Source organism: Artibeus jamaicensis, unplaced genomic scaffold (genome assembly GCF_021234435.1).
Source record: "Artibeus jamaicensis isolate MK-2021 breed Jamaican fruit bat unplaced genomic scaffold, CSHL_Jam_final scaffold_1283, whole genome shotgun sequence".
Taxonomy (NCBI): domain Eukaryota; kingdom Metazoa; phylum Chordata; class Mammalia; order Chiroptera; family Phyllostomidae; genus Artibeus; species Artibeus jamaicensis.
The window spans coordinates 17,015,945-17,030,758 of NW_026522028.1; the positions used below are offsets into that span (position 1 = coordinate 17,015,945).

The 14,814-nt window shown below is 37.0% G+C and overlaps 1 protein-coding gene and 1 non-coding gene across 3 annotated transcripts in view; one reads left to right on the top strand and one right to left on the bottom strand.

The window, feature by feature from the left end:
* The window catches only part of NHS (NHS actin remodeling regulator), a 383,059-nt gene that overhangs the window by 20,806 nt on the left and 347,439 nt on the right, over window positions 1–14,814 (bottom strand). The window lies entirely within an intron of this gene.
* LOC119058397 (U6 spliceosomal RNA) lies at window positions 7,990–8,096 on the top strand. Its single transcript, XR_005084243.2, has one exon. It is a non-coding gene; the product is annotated as a U6 spliceosomal RNA (small nuclear RNA).

A 14,814-nucleotide genomic window follows, 5' to 3' on the forward strand; every position in this document is an offset into this window, starting at 1 on the left:
AAGTCTCCTAAGTCAGCTCTCCTGTCAAGTATTTTTTTCCAGGAGTGTGAGATGAGGAGTAATTTATTTTTCATCTGTTTGAGAACTGCCCGCCTCCATCACATTAAACAAGCATGAGGTAACACCTGGAAATGACTAATGATAGCAAATCCAGAGAGAGAGAGAGAAAGAGAGAGAGAGAGCGCACAGACTGTTTAGTTTGGGTCATCATCATTAAGTCAAGGTCTTTGTATGTTACATTCCACAGAAGATTTCTTTTCAACTCATCAATCTTGCCATTATTTTGATAGTCACTCCAACCTCCAGCTTGTGAGGGTTGAAGTTAGGTACTCTTGAGCTTGTGTGTATAAGGATTGTATTTTTTGTTCTACCACCTAGACACAGCACTTAAGTCCTTGCAGATGGTCTTTCGATTTAAGAGTATTTTGATTTATAATATTAAAATGGGCTATGGTTTTATTTCTGCCATGAATTAAACTGCCTTAGTGTAATGTTTTAAAGCATCATCTTTCCTGGGTGTTTAGTGAAAGGAAGTAAAATTATTTTTATTATTTCCAATAAGATTTTTATGTGGAGAATGCAATAACCAGTTCATAGATTTTTTTCTAAGTCATCTATGAAATAAAACTGCAAAAGAACTACTACCTCAGGGCATGTCTACATGGCTCAGCATGCTACTCCTTAATGGGTGCAGATGGCTAAGGTTAGGAAAGGCTACATGCTGATCAAATTTGTATGAACCGAATTATTCTTTAAAGGCTCTATCTAAATAAACCCTATTGCTTATTCAGGGTAAGACTTGTAAGGGCAGGAACCATTTCTTGTTCATAACTGTATTCCTACTGTCTCAGCAGTGCTCAATAAATATTTGTTATACTGCTAGTGCCCCCATGTGCCTGGAATAAGCAAACAAAAAAATCCTCTCTCAAGGAATAATATCAAATTATGTCCACATAATAATTTTTCAGTATAACATCCAGCACAAAGTCAGAGGTAATGAGGCAAGGAGAAGACAAGACAGCATGAGCAAGAGGCATCTCAGATAACAGATTATAGAAGCAGACCCGTAGGGACTCCTGCTTTTGGAATTACCACTCCATGCAGGAATAGCAGTGAACAACCCTGGCTTCTCCAGAATAAGTGTGTGGGAAGACTGTTAGACCACTCATTTATTCATTCAAGAACATTTCTGTGATGAGGGTAAAAATCAGCCCCAGTGGAGACAGATTAAACATATCTCCCTCATGAGTATATGTATATTCACTGTACAATTCTTTTGGCTTTTGTTATTTTGAAATTTTTCATAATACAATGTTGGATAGAAATGAAAACAAATTTTATCCTTTCTTTCCCAGGTCCCCATTCTGACCCTCCTACCACTGATTTTGAGAGGCCTCAGAGTTTAAGTGGCACCATTTTATTTATTTTTTTAATTAAATTTTATTTAGGTACTTTTCAAGTACATTTTTTTAATCTATTTCTCCCATCCCACCCCACCCCCCCGCCCGGTCTCCCTCCTCCCTCCCATTCCCCCCCCCAGTCCTCATCCCTGTGTCTTTCATACTTGTTCCTCAAAATCCCTCCCCCTTTTTCCCCTTAAATTCCCTTCCCTCTCCCCTCTGGTCGCTGCCCACTTGTTCTCTATTTCAGTGTCTTTGTTTTAGAACCAGCCACTACCAGTCATGCCTATCTTGTCCCTAACAGAAGATACTTCCTTGATGTTTTCATCCCATTTTTGTCCCTGCTCTATCTAGCCCATCAGTTATACCCTCAAATCCTTTCCCTAGCTTCCCATGAATCTGCTTCAACAAAGGCTAGAGTTATACTTATGATGGGTGTTAAGAACAAGAAATGACAAGACATTATACTCAAAAGCAGTCAAAGGCATTTCTTTGGTGAATAAAGAAAGAATATTTTCCAAACCCCAATCTTTTTTATGGTGAGTGTGTGAGAAAAATTCATTTCTTTTGTGAATTTGGAAGAAATTCATTTCTTCCAAATATCTCAAGATTTTCCCTATCCTTTCTCTTACTGCCAAAAGAAAAAAAAAATCATCCCTCCACACTTTACTTTCTTTTTTCATTTTATTTTATGTGCTGATGGGGGCTTATTTGCTTCAAAACTTTCCAAAAGACATCTGTTAAAATGTTGTGGGTATTCTAGCAAGAAATGTTTTGAAAAATTGGCTTTGGTTTGTGATCTAACTGATACCACATGGCATTTATAAGAGTCGACTTTCAGAGCTTAATACTATCATGCTGTCTTAAACATGAGAAATAGTAAATGGCGAATAGATGTTATGGTACATCTGAATATAGGAATAAAACCTTAGTTTGAAGATGGCTATTGCAAGGCACACTGGGTTCTTAGTGAGGTGATCTGGGATATTATTCTCATTCTACTCTGAAGCTTGTTTGTCCTTAGATCAAGTCCCCACATTTCTGTACAGCTTATGACCTGTCTGTGAGATGGAAGGGAACTTGTTTGCCTCATATTTTTCTTCACTGGAGTGTTTATATGAATTGTACATAAATATGAGGTACTTTGATTCTTCTGAAGTCTTGAAGTCTAGCAATACCTTCTACTTTGCTGCTGCAATTACATAGCACTTTTATTCCCTTGATATTTTCCCAAAGTTTCATACTATCTAGCACTGTACTCTTATCTTCCAAATATGCTTTATAACATTATTTTAAACTCATACTGTGCTTCTCCCTTTCCTCAGCTTCAATATTAACAAACTGAGCAACCTTGGGAGGAAATGATGAGGTAAATAAAAGTTTAGGGGACATCCTATGCTTTCTATGTCCCAAGTCTTTCTTCCCTTTCCTGGTTTACCTTTCACAGCCAGGGCCTTCATGCTCCCCCATAGGGCCTGAATGCCGCAACTCCCAAGTGCCCAAACCCTTCACACTGTACTCCCAGCCAGCTGTGAGGCTAGAAAGAAGCCCACAGATGCACTCATATTAACGTGCTGAGAACTCCTAGTGATAAACCCAAAGGAGTAAATCTCTGAAGCACAAATCTGGACAGTGGTTATAGGCTAGGATAGAGCTATTTGGGAACAGGTGCCTACTGGGTGGTTCTTTTAACCATGTTATATATTAATATCTATTTAAAACAATAACATAACTATTCAGGACTGGAGAAAATTACCTTATTATCACTGATAAGTCTGCTTTTCCAAATCACACCTTTAATTTTCTTCCCTAACAGATATATTGCCACCAAACATCCTCAATTCTCTGGACAAGTACTTTGCAAAAGAAAATATACAAAATACAGTCATAGTAGGGAATTTTAACACCCCATTGACCTTAATGGATAGATTTTCCAGATAGAAAATCAACAAGGAAAGAGTAGCCTTAAAGGACACACTAGATCAAATGGAGTTATTTGATTAATATCTTCAGAGCATTACACCCCAAAACAGCAGAATATACATTTTTGAAGTGCATATGGAACATTTTCTAGTATAGACCACCTGTTAGGGTACAAAACTAGTCTCAAAAAATTTAAGAAGACAGAAATCATACCAAACATCTCCTCTTACCATAATGGTATGAAACAAGAGATTAATCACAAGAAAAAAATGAAAAACACTCAAAGACATGGAGGCTAAATAACATGTTAATTAAACATGAATGGGTTAACAATGAGATTAAGGAAGAAATCAAAAGGTACCTTGAAACAAATGAAAATGAGAATACAACAACTCAAAAATCCATGGGACACAGCAAAAGCAGCCCTAAGAGAGAAATTCATAGCATTACAGGCATACCTCAAGAAACAAGAAAAATCTCAAATAAACAATCTAACATTACACTTAAAGGATCTAGAAAAAGAACAACAAACAAAGCCCAAAGTGAGTAGAAGAAAGGAAATAATAAAGATCAAAGCAGAAATAAACAAAATAGAGTCTAAAAACAATGCAAAAGATCAATGAAACCAAGAGCTGGTTCTTTGACAAGATAAATCAAATTGATAAACCTTTAACTAGAATCATCCAGAAAAAAAGAAAGGCCCCAGGTAAATAAAATCAGAAATAAAAGAGGAGAAGGAACAACCGACACCACAGAAATATAAAGGATTACAAGGCAATATTATGAATCAGTATATGCTAACAAACTAGACAATCTGGAAGCATTGTCCTTTGAATAATTCCTAGAAACATACAATCTTCTGAAATTGTATCAAGAACAGACCAATTACAACTAATGAAAATGAAGCAGTAATCAAAAAACTCCCAACAAAGTTCTAGACTGGATAGCTTCAAAGGTGAATTTTACCAAATATTCAAAGAAGCAGCAACATACATCTTTCTCAAACTATTCCAAAAAATTTAAGAGAAGGAAAAAACCCCAAGCTCATTTTATGAGAGCAGCATTATCATAATTCCAAAACCATTTAAAGACAGTACAAAGAAAGAAAACCATAGGTCAATATCCCTCATGAACATAAAATATGTTAAAATATTCTCAACAAAGTATTAGCAAGTCAAATCCAACAATACATTATAAGATCATAAACCATGATTAAGTGGGATTTATTCCATGGATGCAAGGTTCATACAATACCTACAAATCAGTTGACATGATATATAGCACATAAACAAAATGAGGGATAAAAATCTTATGATCATATCAATATAAGCAGAAAAACCTTTTGACAAAAATCCAGCCCCCACATATGGTAAAAACTCTCAGCAAAATGGGAATACAGTGAACATATCTCAATATATTAAGGCCATATATGACAAACTCACAGCTAACATCATACACAATAGGGAAACACTCAAATCATTTCCTTTAAGATGAGGAACAAAACAGAAATGTTGACTTTCACTACTCTTATTCAACATAGTACTGGAAGTCCTAGCCACAGCAATCAGGCGAGAAGAAAAAATAGAAAACATCCAAATTGGAAAGGAAAAAGTAAAACTATCATTATTAATGGATAACATAATACTGCATATAGAGAACCCTAGGGATTCCATAAAAAAAAAAAACTACTAGAACTGATAAATAAATTCAGTAAAGTAGTAGAATACAACATAAATCTCCAGATATCAGTTGCATGTTTAAATTTTTTTATTTTTTCCACATTTTAAAATTGTTGATTAAGTACAATTGTCTCCATTTCCCCACCTCCCAGTACTCCCCCCAACCCTGGCCATCCCCACTTCCCACCCTTGACCCCACCCTCCTTTGGTTTTGTCCATGTGTCCTTTATACATGTTCCTGAAAACCCTTCCCCTTTTACCCCAATTATCCCCTCCCACCTCCTCTCTGTTTGTTCTTAATTTCAATGTCTCTGCTTATATTTTGCTTGCTTGTTTGTTTTGTTGATTAGGTTCCACTTATAGGTGAGATGATATGGTATTTGTCCTTTACAGCCTGGTTTATACACCAATAACGAACAGAAAGGGAAACTAAGACAATAATCCCATTTGCAATTGCATCAAAAAAATAAAATAAAATGCCTAGTAATAAATAAAAGAGGTAACAAACCTGTACTTGGATAATTATAACACACTGAAAAAAAACTCGAAGGAGACACAAATAAATGGAAACATGGATAATCATGTTCACGGATAGAAAGAATTAACATTGTTAAAATATCCATACTGCCCAAAGAATCTATGGATTCAAACAAAATTCCTATTAAAAACCAAAGATGTATTTCACAGAACTAGAACAAATAATCCAAAAATGTACATGGAGCCACAAAAAACACCAAATAGCCACAACAATCTTGAGAAAGAAGAACCAAGTTGGAGTTATCATGCTACTTGATATCAAATTATACTACAAGATGATAGTAAGAGTGGGAGGTGGGGATGGCTGGTGTCTGGAGGACTGGTGGAGGGAAAGTGGAGACAAGTGTACTTGAACGACAATAAAAAAAAGTTTAAAAAATGCTACAGGACACACCCTTGTAGTTGATAGATGGGAAGCTGCCCAATGCATTAAGTGCTTAAATAAAGCTAGTTAGATCTTCGAATCTTTTTAAAAGGTGATAGTAAGCAAAACAATATGGTACTGGCATAAAAAATGACAGAGAGAACAATGGAACAGAATAGAGAGCACAGAAATAAACCCATGCCTATGTGATCAATTAATATTTGACAAAGGAAGCAAGAATATACAATGATGTAAAGACAGTGTATTCAATAAATAGTGTTTGGAAAATTAGATAATTTGCAAACAAAAATGACACTAGGTCATCTTCTTACACCATGCACAAGAATAAACTAAAAAATGGATTAAAGACTTAAATGTAAAATTCAATACCATAAAAAAAAAACCACAGCCAGTAAAATGTTGGATAGTTCTCTTAGCAATATTTTTTCTCAGGCAAGGTAAACAAAATAATTTAACAAGTGGGGCTACATCAAACTAAAAAAGTTCTTTCACAGCAAAGGAAACTATCAACAAAATAAAAAGACAACCCACTGAATGGGGGAACATATTTGCCAATGATACATCTGATAAGGAGTTAATATCTAAAATTTATGAAGAACTCATACAACTCAAGACCAAAACAACGAAGAATCCAATTAAAAAATAAGCAAAGGATCTAAATAGACACTTATCCAAAGAGGACATACAGATGGCCAATAAACATATGAAAAGATGCTCAATGTCACTAATCATCATAGAAATGCTAATTAGAACTACACTGAGATACGACCCCATACTTATCAGAAATGGCTATTATTAACAGATCAATGAACAGTAAATGTTGGAGAGGACATGGAGAAAAGGAAACCCTCATGCACTGTTGCTGGGAAAGCAGACTAGTATAACCACTGTGTAAAACAGTATGAAAGTTCCTCAAAAAATTAAAAATAAAACTGCTTTATGACCCAGAAATTCTACCTCTGGGTACATATCTGAAGAAACCCAAAACACTAATTTGAAAGAATATATGCACCACTATGTTCACTGCAGCATTATTAAAATAGCCAAGACATAGAATCAGCCCAAGTGCCCATCAATACATGAGTGGATAAAGAAAACAGTGGTACATATATACAATGGAATATTACTTGGCCACAAAGAAGAATGAAATCTTACCATTTGTGACAACATGGATAGACCTAGATGGTAGTATGGTAAATGAAATAAATTAGTCAGAGAGAGACAAATACCATATGATTTTACTTACGTACAATATAAAGAACAAAATAAATGGACAAACAAAACAGAAACAGACTCATAGATACAGAGAACAGACTATTACCAGATGGGAGAGTTGGGGCGCTGGATGAAAAAGGTGAAGGGATTGAGAATTACGGATTGGTAGTTACAAAATAATCATGTTAATGTGGACTGAAGCTTGAGAAATGTGGTTGATAGTGTGGGGTCACTATATGTGGTGCCAGTTGAGTGCAAGGGGTGTCTAGGGGACACTTGGTGGGGTATATACTTGGGTGGCCAATATGCTGTATGCCTGAAACTAATACATAATAATGTTGAATATAGTCTGTAATTTAAAAAATTTAAAAGTTAAGAGAACAAATTATACAAAAGGCCAATAAACATATGTGAAGGCACTCAACATTATTCCTTAATTGGGAAAATTCAAATTAAAACCACAATGATATACTACTATATGCTAAAGGGGCCAAAATTAGAATAGATGAATCATACCAAGTATTGGCAAAGATGCAGAGCTCAAACTCTCATAGATTGCTCAGGGAAGTATAAAATCACGTGGCCATTAAGAGACTGGCAGTAGCTAATTACCTTAAATATATGTCTACCCTTTAATTCCCTTTTAGGTATACAGAAGTTAAAAAATGAGTATATCTACCAAAAGTCTTACACAAAAATATTTATAGAAGCTTTAGCCATAAAAGCCCCCACCAAAAAACCAAAAACCTCACAACTAGAAACAACTTGAATATCTACAAACAGCAGAATAGGTAAACTGTGAAGTTCTGTATTCACACAATGGAATACTACGCAGTAATTAAAAATATTGGTGCTCAATTCGGCAGGACATATACTAAAATTGGAATGATACAGAGAAGATTAGCATGGCCCCTGCACAAGGATTACATGCAAATTCGTGAAGCATTCCATATTTTTAAGTAACACACCAGGGAGCCCCAATAAAGTTAGCTGTTGACTTCTCAATGGAAATGCTCCAAGCAAGAAGAGAATGGCAAGAAATATTCCAAGTAATGAGAACCAGAGGCCTGCAACCAAGGCTACTTAACCCAGCAAGGCTCTCAGTCAAAATAGAAGGTCAAATAAAGAGCTCCTAAGACAAAAGAAGTCTAAAAGAATATGCTTCCACCAAACCAGTCCTACAAGAAATACTAAAAGGACTGCTTGAAGGAAAGGAAGGAAAAGAGAGAGACAGAAAGGAACACAGGTACAAAAATGGCAATACCTATTTATCAATAATAACCTTAAATGTAAATGGATTAAATGCTCCAATCAAAAAATATAGAATAGCTGAATGGATAAGAAAGCATGACCCACACATATTCTGGCTACCCACCTTAGGACAAAAGACCTACACAGACTAAAAGTGAAGGGCTGGAAGAAAACTTTCCAAGCAAACAGACAGGAAAAAAAAGCTGGGTAGCAATATTCGTATCAGACAAAACAGAATTCAAAAAAAGGGCCATAAAGAGACACCCAGAAGGTCACTTCATAATACTCAGGGGAAGAATTCACCAAGAAGACATAAACATCATAAATATGTATGCACCCAACATAGAAGCACCCAAATATATAAAGAAAATCTTAGAGGACTTCAAGAAATAGATTGACAGCAATACAATTATAGTAGGAAATTTTAACAGCCCACTGTCAAAATTGGACAGATCTTCCAAACAAAATGTCAACAAAGATATTGCAACATTAAACAACACCCTAGGGACTTCCTCCAAGATGGAGGTGTAGGTGGAAGCACTGCGCCTTCTCACACAACCAAGTTTAAAAACAACAAAGTTTTAGCAACAAAAACGCAGCCAAACCACAGAAAATTGAACTACACGGAAGTCTGACAACAACGAACCCTTCAGCCAAACCGTTAAGAGGGGCAGAGCCAGCAGCAGAGCGGGGTCGGGCAGGAAAGATCCACCAAACTGACACAGGCTCACGACCCAGGTGCACCAGCACCTATGGGCGGATCCCAGGTGTGGAGAAGCGGGTGGACCCACTGAGGGCTGATCGTGGTCACACATTCCCGTGCAGATAAACCGGTGAAGGAGCTACCAGTGAGATGGACCACGCAGGCCCCAGTGGCAGGAAGGGGCAGAAGGCACCACCATTGCCCCTCTCTGACCCCAGCCCCACATACAGCATCACAAACCAGCGACCTGGGTGGCCTCACTCTGGTGAACGCTTAAGGTTCCTCATACGTAACAGACATGAACAGATAAAAACATGGCTCAAGAACAACTAAGAGCCCCAGAGCCGATAAATCTAAGTGACCAAAATATAGCCAAACTTTCAGATGCACAGTTCAAAACACTGCTGATCAGGATGCTCACAGAACTGGTTGATTTTAGTCACAAATTAGAGGAACAAATGAAGGCTAAACTAATTGAAACGAATGGAAATGAACAGGAAACCAATAGTAATGGAAAGGAAACTGGGACTCAAATCAAAGGAGTGGACCAGAAGAAAGAAAAAACAGAAAAGGATGGAGATACAAGAATTCAAAAAAATGAGGAGAGGCTTAGGAACCTTCAGGACATCTTTAAACATTCCAACATCCGAATTATAGGGGTACCAGAAGGGGAAGAGGAACAGCAACAAGAGGAAAACTTATCTGAACAAATAATAAAGGAGAACTTCCCCAATCTGGCAAAGGCAATAGACTTCCAGGAAATCCAGGAAGCTCAGAGAGTCCCAAAGAAGTTGGACCCAAGAAGGAACACACTAAGGCACATCATAATTACATTAGCCAAATTAAAATGAAGGAGAGGATCCTAGAAGCAGCAAGAGATAAGGGGACTGTCACCTACAAAGGAGTTCCCATCAGACTGTCAGCTGATTTCTCAAAGGAAACCTTACAGGCAAGAAGGGGCCGGAAATAAGTATTCCAAGTCATGAAATTCAAAGACCTACATCCAAGATTAATCTACCCAGCAAAGCTTTCATTTAGAATGGAAGGGCAGATAAAGTGCTTCTCAGATAAGATCAAATTCAAGGAGTTCATCATCACCAAGCCCTTATTATATGAAATGTTAAAGGGACTTACCTAAGAAAAAGAAGATAAAAAAGATGAACAGTGAAAGGACAGCAAACTCGTAGTTATTAACAACCATACCTAAAACAAAAGCAAACTAAGAGGACAGCTAGGTCAGGAGCAGAACCATAGAGATGAAGATCACATAGAGGGTTAGCAACAGGGAAGTGGGAGAAGGAGAAGGGGGGAGAAGGTACAGAGAATAAGTAGCATAGATGGTAGGTAGAAAATAGATAAGAGGGAGGGCAAGAATAGTATGGGAAATATAGAATCTAAAGAACTTGAGACAAGTGGTCATAAACTAAAGGGGGGGAATAGTGGGGGAGGGGGTGTGCAGGGTGGAGGGGAATGAAGGGGGGAAATAGAACAATTATAATGGCATAATTAATAAAATAAATTTTTTAAAAAAACACCCTAGATGAAATGGACTTAACTGATATATATAGAGCCCTTCATCCCAAAAAAGCTAAATACACATTCTTTTCAAATGCACATGGAACATTTTCAAAGATAGACCACATGATAGGACACAAAACAAGCCTCAACAAATTCAAGAAAATTGAAATCATACCAAGCATTTTCTCCAACCATAAGGCATTGAAACTAGAAACCAACCCCAAGGGAAAAAACCCAAAACACTCAAAATCACGGAGATTGAATAGCATGTTATTAAACAATGAATGGGTCAAGAATTAAATCAGGGAAGAAATAAAAAATTTTCTGGAAACAAATGAAAATGAACTCACAAAAACTCAAAACTTATGGTTCAGAGCAAAGGCAGTCCTGAGAGGGAAGTTCATAGCAACACAAGCCTACCTAAAAAAGAGAAACATTTCAAACAACCTAACCCTATGCCTACAAGAACTCGAGAACAACACCAAAGACAGCCCAGAGCAAGTAGAAGGAAGAAAATAACCAAGATCAGAGCAGAATTAAATGACATAGAGACGAAAAGCACAATTCTAAGGATCAATGAATCCAGGAACTGGTTTTTTGAAAAGATAAACAAAATCAACAAGCCTTTAAGCAGTCTCATCAAGAAAAGAAAAGAGAGGACCCAAATAAACACAACCAGAAATGAAAGAGGAGAGATTACAACTGACACCACAGAAATACAAAGGATTGTAAGAAAGTACTATGAAGAACTCTATGCCAAGAAATTTGAATATGAAGAACTATATGCCAAGAAATTTGAAAACCTAGGTGAAATGAACACATTTCTACAAAAATATAATCTTCCAGAACTCAATGAAGAAGAAACAGAAAGCCCGAACAGACCAATAACAGCAGATGAAATTGAAGTGGGAATCAAAAAACTCCTGACACACAAAAGCCCTGGACCAGACGGTTTCACAGGAGAATTTTACAAAGCATTTAGGAAGAGCTAACCCCTATTGTTCACAGACTATTTCAAAAAATCCAAAATGATGGAAGACTCCCAAACTCTTTTTAGGAAGCCAGCATCATCCTAATCCCAAAACCAGATAAACACACAACAAAGAAAGAAAACTTTAGGTCAATATCACTGATGAACATAGGCACTAAAATCCTCAACAAAACATTGTCAAATCGCATCCAAAAGTACATTAAAAAGATCATACACCATGACCAAGTGGGATTCATCCCAGGGATACAAGGAAGGTTCAATATTCACAAATCAGTAGATATACTACATCACATAAACAAAAGCAAAGACAAAAGTCACATGATCATATCAATAGATGAGGAAAAAGCTTTTGATAAGGTACAATACCCATTTATAATAAAAACACTCAGCAAAGTGGGAATAGAGGGAGCATTCCTCAATATAATAATGGCCATATAGGAGAGACCTACAGCCAACTTCATACTCAATGGGCAAAAACTAAAATCTTTTCCACTAATATCAGGAACAAGACAAAGTTGTCCACTTTCACCACTTCTATTCAATATAGTATTGGAAGTTTTAGCCACAGCAATCAGGCAGGAAAAGGAAATAAAAGGCATCCAAATCTGAAAGGAGGAAACAAACTGTCACTGTTTGCAGATGACATGGTAGTGTACATGGAAAATCCTATAGACTCTACCCCAAAACTGCTCAACCTAGTAAATGAATTTGGCAAAACAGCAGGATGCATGGTCAATATCTAGAAATGAAGGGCATTTTTTTATATTAACAATGAAACAGCAGAAGCAGAAATCAAGAAAAAGAATTCCATTTGATATAGCAAAAAGAAAAATAAATTATCTGGGAAAAACATAACCAAGGAGGTAAGAGACCTATATACAGAAAACTACACAGCTCTGAAGAAAGAAATCAAGGAAGACACAAACAAATGGAAACACATACCTTGTTCATGGATTGGAAGAATTAACATCATCAAAATGTCCATACTACCCAAAGCAATTGACAGATTCAATGCAATACCTATTAAAGTACCAATGACATATTTCACAGACATAGAACAAATACTTCAAAAATGTTTATATGGAACCATAAACAACCCCAAATAGCAGCTGCAACTTTGAGAAAGAAGTACAGAGTAGAAGGGATCACAGTACCTGATACCAAACTGTATTACAAGGCCACTGTAATCAAAACAGCCTGGTACTGGCATAAAAACAGGCACATGGACCAATGGAACAGAACAGAGAGCCCACAAATAAACCCAAGTCTCTATGGGCAATTAATATTCCACAAAGGGGGCAGTAACATAAAATGGAGTAAAAATAGCCTCTTCAACAAATGGTATTGGGAGAACTGAACAGCTATGGGCAAAAAAAATGAAACTCAAGTACCAACTTACACCATAGACCAAAATAAATTCAAGGTGGATAAAAGACTTAAATATAAGTCATGACACCATTAAAGTCCTAGAGAAGAACATTGGCAGGAAAATCTCAGGTATTTCACGCAGCAACATTTTTACCAATATGTCCCTTAGAGCAAGGGACATAAAGGAAAGAATAAACAACTTGGGATCTCATCAAAATAAAAAGCTTCTGCACGGCTAAAGCAAACAGTATTAAAATTAAAAGGGAACCAACTGTATAGGAAAACATATTTACAAATGATAACTCAGACAAGGGTTTAATCTTTAAAATATACAAAGAACTTACATGACCACTGTAAGAAGACAAGCAACCAATTAAAAAGTGGGCAAAGGACTTGAACAGACACTTCTCCAAGGAGGACATACAGAGGATCCAGAGACACATGAAAAGATGCTCAATATCGCTAGCTATCAGAGATGCAAATTAAAACCACAATGAGATACCACTTTACACCAGTCAGGGTGGCCATCATAAACAGAGCAACAAACAAGTGTTGCAGAGGTTGTGGGGAAAAGGGGACCCTAGTTCACTGTTGGTGGGATTGCAGACTGATACAACCACTATGGAAAACAGTATGAAATTTTCTAGGAAAACTAAAAATGAATATGCCTTTTCACCCAGCAATTCTACTGCTAGGATTATATCCTAAGAACCCTGAAATACCAATCAAAAAGAATTTATGCACTCCAATGTTCATAGCAGCACAATTTACAATGGCCAAGAGATGGAAGCAAATTAGGGGCCTATCAGTAAATGAATGGATCCAAAAAGTATGGTACATTTACACAATGGAATTCTATGCAGCAGAAAGACATAAGGAGGTCCTACCCTTTGTAACAGCATGGGTGCAACTGGAAAGCATTATGCTGAGTGAAATAAGCCAGGCGGTGAAAGACAAATACCATATGATCTCACCTTTAACAGGAAGCTAAACAACAAAATAAACAAGCAAGCAAAATATAACCAAAGACACTGAAACAGAGAACAGGTTGACAGTGTCCAGAGGGGAGAGGGGAGGGAATTCCAGGGGGAAAGGGGAAGGATTTACAGGAACTTGTGTAAAGGAGACATGGACTACAACTAAGGGGGGTGGAAATGGGAGGGAGGTGGGGAGCCCTGAGGGGGGTGGGCTGGGATGGGAGTAAAAAGCAGAAAACTGTACTTGAACAACAATTAAATAAACTTAAAAAAGAAAAGAAAAAAAAGTATGTGGAGCTAAAGAAGCCAAACACAAAAGAGTACGTGCTCCTTCACTTTAGAATCCCATCCTGTAACAGGCTGATAGATTTTTTGGGTATAAGATTGACTGCTAGTAAACAGAGCTTGAATGGCAATGGCAATGGTGTAGTTTTCATCCAAAGAGGCTTTGTGAAAGATAGTGTGTAACTGCAAAGAATATTTCTCTCCTTTTGATCTCAGCGAGAACTGAACAAAAATTCTTAGAATGATGGAATGTAAAATGATTTTGTGTATTTTAAAGTTGAGGAACATTTTGTTTAATGGAGTTCTATTAATGAAACAACTTATTTATTTTTTAAATATTTCATTTATTTATTTTTAGACAGAGGGGAAAGGAAGGAGAAAGAGTGGGAGAGAAACATTAATGTATGGTTGCCTCTCACACGCCCCGCACTGGGGACCTGGCCTGCAACCCAGGCATGTACCCTGACTGGGAATTGAACCGGTGACCGCTTGGTTCACAGCCAGGCACTCATTCCCTGAGCCACACCAGCCAGAGCTAATGAAACAATTTAAATGTGTAGAGCATAACAAAATTGTATTTTG